Source organism: Etheostoma cragini, chromosome 17 (assembly GCF_013103735.1).
Source record: "Etheostoma cragini isolate CJK2018 chromosome 17, CSU_Ecrag_1.0, whole genome shotgun sequence".
NCBI classification, from domain to species: domain Eukaryota; kingdom Metazoa; phylum Chordata; class Actinopteri; order Perciformes; family Percidae; genus Etheostoma; species Etheostoma cragini.
The window spans coordinates 22,304,157-22,308,453 of NC_048423.1; the positions used below are offsets into that span (position 1 = coordinate 22,304,157).

A 4,297-nucleotide genomic window follows, 5' to 3' on the forward strand; every position below is an offset into this window, starting at 1 on the left:
GGTGTTAAAAACTCAGAGTGAAAGGTATGGTTTGTGCAGTCTAATGTAGACCGGGCCTTTTAAAGTACTGGCTGGTCAATGACAGCCTTCAAGGGGGACTGTGGGACACTTATGCCAACCACCTTCAAAACATGGCTTAGGTGTTTTTTTTCCCTGATGTTCAGGTGACGATGCTAACCAATGGTATGCAACTGTCTTCTTGGTTCCATTATTAGATTCAAGATTTCTTTATTGTCATACCACAGTACTATGTAGTACGAAATCACTACGAAGTTCACAGCTTTAAAAAATACAGCACAGAAACTATTAAAAACACAGTGGAAAAGTTGTGGTATTGGAAATTAATGGAAATAAATAAACGCTTATATGGGTGTGCAGAGCATGTAAATATGGCATGTTCAGCACAGAGATACTTTTCACTGGTTCACTGTGGTGTGAGATGACCAACATGATGCATCTACTGTATCTAAGATCGAGCTCCCTTTGGTAAAATCTGTGATATGAGACTGCTAATCTTAACGCTGCAAACTCAAAAAGAGCAGTTTCATTTTTGCCTGGTTGCACTGCCCTTGACATGCCATAACACTCCCTTCTACACACTACATGGCCTTTGTGCGTGTGTGTGTGTGTGTGTGTGTGTGTGTGTCAGTGTGTGTATCAGTGTGTGTCAGTGTCTCACATGAGCACACCCTGAGAGTCCTTGTCTAGAGACCTTGAGGGATAAAAAGACACGGGGGCCCCTCTGCATGGGAGAGAGAAAGAGAGAGAGAAAGAGAGAGAAAAAGAGAGGGAGCAAAAAAAAAGAAAAACTGAAAAGATAAGAAACGTCTCCGCCGACAGGAACGAGCCGTCCTGAACGTTTCCCTTCGACGTCTGCAGCATGTGCAGATAGGAGATAATATCTGTAACAAGTTCACTGTTAACCGGAGTTATCTGACCATAACAGACAATGAACTTTACATAAGCATCCCAAGCTATGTGTATCAGTTTGTGTGTGCGTGTGTGTGTGTGTGTGTGTGTGTGTGTGTGTGTGGTGTCCACAGGTGGGTCGCCATGGCTCCAAACCAAGGAGGGAGGATAAGTGCTGAGTGAGCACCGACAACAGCTACTCTGTCTTTCTCAAACATCTTCAAGGTCCCTGTGGAAGGGATAAATGGCCAAGAGGAGGTGCCGTCCCAGGAGACACTCATCTGGAGCTTTACAGGGTAAGTCCTCTTTAAGTCTCCATTCATTCCAAATCTTCTTTTCTTTTCTAAATGATTGTCGGAAAGTAGAGAAAAGTCAGCCAAACTTAAGCAATGTTGTTTTTTTAACTGATGGGGTATGTGTTTTTTTGCTCTTCTTCTACATTTCAAGCGATTTCAGTCTAACGACAAAATCCTGTCTGAGTTCTAACTTCTTTTTGGACATGTAGGCTATGTAACTGACCAGTTTTTTTTTCCGTCCGTGCCTTCCAGGAGCCGGCGTGCAGCGACAAGGCAGCAGGACTCTTTGCACTCGCTGTTCCTTTTTCCTATGCATATACCTTTTTCAGATGTAACTTTAAAGAGGCATAGGGCATGGGAAAATGGGGCTGCCGAGGTATTCCACCTGGAAGACGGCCGTTTCATCATCTTCTCTGCGGGACAGCTGACCTCAAAGCGCACATACACACATACACACAAACACACACACTTTTTTTTTTTTTTGCTCCGGGCTCGCTGTTTAGACCAAGACTGCCGAGCTTATATTGCCACACACCAGTGAATTTTATGTCTTTGTGATTTGCTTCTCTGTCATGTCATAACTCAAATTTTCTTATACTCATTCATGATGACATTGTGTGTGTTGATAAAGTTGATATTTCCATTTTGCCACATCGTGCATTGTTGATTTAAAACATCTATGTACTGTTGTTCGTTGTAAATAAAGAAATCTTGGCATTAATACTGAATTTGACTTTCATGCATTCCGCCTTTTTAACTGTAAGTAATGGGGTCTTTAAGTTCTGACTGACACGTTTGACATTTTTAACTACTTCTCACGTTCTTATTTTCAATTGCACATGAAAGATTTAGTGTGGTGATACACTAGGCAACATTTTGGGATACTCTGATGGACACAGTGCCCAAGAATTTGCCTCAGTATTGCTGCTTTAATCCCAAAAAATGACACGTTTTGACCTCAGTCGACTGTTTTTTTCACCGTTGTTTGCCGAAGTGTCATCTTGCATCGTCAAAACTGCCCAGTGTGTAACCGACAAATAACTCAACGTCTACTAAAGCTTCCATTTGTTCTTATATAACTATTTGAAGCTCATAGACAGTCTTGAAAACATATAAATATCTATTTCAATCTTAATGAAAAGATCAAAACAAGGGGTAGTAGCGCAAAAAGTACTCAGATCTTTGAATAAAAATACCACAATATCTGAAACCTCTATTAAAAGTTTGCATTCAAAATGCTACTTCAGTAAAAGTACAATATGAGCATTAAAATGTATGAAAAGTAAAAGTCTGCAGGCAATTTTTTTGAAAAAAGAGAACAAAAAACCTTCTTTTAGATGACTTTTCATATTGAAATTGTTAGTACATTTAAACATATGGCCGGGTAGCAACCCACGCGTAGCCGCACAAACAGGCACAAAGATTGAAAAACATCTTTAATATGATAACAATTTCAACATGAAATAGCCATCTAAGTAAAGGCGTTGACTTTTTGCAAGAAGACTGCCTTGGACCTTTGTTCTTTTTTGATTAAAAGCTTGTTCTTGATAGATTTAACCTCAAAACACATTCCTGTTGATTCAGAGCAGATGATTGGAGAAGGAGGAGAGATGTTCAACAGGGGGTCCGGGACCCCTAGGGGATCACCAGAGTCACTGCAGAGGGGCCTCGAAATTATTGTTTTCATCAAAGCAAAATATCTAAACATAAATCCAACATATTATTGCCAAATAATTCCCCACTGATGATAGGCTTACTGGCAAGGTAGTCACTAAGATAGATAGGATGCAGTATATCCTGAGGATTCTCTGTGTATGTGTAACATTTAAAGATGATTTATAAAATAATGCCTCAATTATTATTTTAAAAGCTGCCCCAAAACATACAGGCTTTGGTCGCCATACACTTTATTGTAGGCCCAGGTTGATATGCAACTTCATTTTATACAATATGTTTACGGAGTAGGGGGTCCCTGCTCTGTCTCTCTTTCAGCTAAGGGGTCCTTGGTTTAAAAACATTGAAGACCCCTGGTTTAGAGCATCATATTACGTTAATACAAAGACATGTTAGCAATTTATTTAACATGTTAAAAAGATGATAAGAATAAGAACTTAGAAACTAATCGGGTCCTCAGCAGCAACAAATGAACAACTCAAATAATATTGTTCCTGTTCATAAGGGATAGGAGGAAATGGCCCCTGTGACTTATTCATAAATGCATGCATGTACTGTACATTATTAGATTATTGATGCATACGTGCATTGATTGCGCTTTACTGTTGTAGCTGCTCGGGGTTTAGCTACTTTAGTCCATTGGTATCCAACAGAGGGGTCTATGGCCCTCCAAAGGGCCAGCAGATACATCTGAGCGGTAGTGAGATGTTTAATGGGCTTGGAAAGAAGAAAAACTTGTGTTACGCACTTTGCTACACAACTTCTTTTCTTTGTGGGGCTCAAACCCCAAAAGTTTTCTCAAAAGCCAAAATGTTATAGGTTTTTAAAACAAATCCAACTTTGGGTCTTTTGTCCTCGGTCTCTTTGAATGGGCCGCCAATCAAATCATTAATGATCTGTTACTGGAGACCTGATCACCATTTGTTCTGTGAACAATTTACTGTATTTAAGATATACAATAACCTATATAATATAATATTAGTAACACTTTTAACACCAAATTCCCACCCTAACTATTCACCTAGCTCAAAAATAGTAAAATGGGACAACATTTTGACTTCCTTTAGGTGGCAGGAGTGAAAATAAGTCACAAGTCAAACAGGATGTATGCTCTACAGGATAATTCTGTAAGGCCAATTTGTTTTTTTCCCAAATGATGTATATATTTTAAGGCATTCTACTATCAACTGGCTTCAAAAATAGTGCATTTAGCTGCCGTACGTGCCCCCTCTCTCCTGTAGGTTTGACTCCGCCCTTGCGTCAGCCATATAAGCTTGATTGCGTCACTATAATCATCAGCTGTTGCAGATCTCAGTTGCGGCTGTCTCACTGAACCTGGGAACAACCCCATCATCATCATCATCATCATCATCATCATCATCATCAGCATCATCCAGCCTTGGCTCCGGTGGGTCTGG

General features: G+C 40.0%; 1 long non-coding RNA gene across 1 annotated transcript; it reads left to right on the forward strand.

The window, feature by feature from the left end:
• Positions 1-864: 864 nt before the first annotated feature.
• LOC117960967 lies at positions 865-1,674 on the forward strand. Its single transcript, XR_004660269.1, has 2 exons — positions 865-1,205; positions 1,458-1,674. It is a non-coding gene; the product is annotated as an uncharacterized LOC117960967 (long non-coding RNA).
• The last annotated feature ends 2,623 nt before the right edge of the window (positions 1,675-4,297 follow it).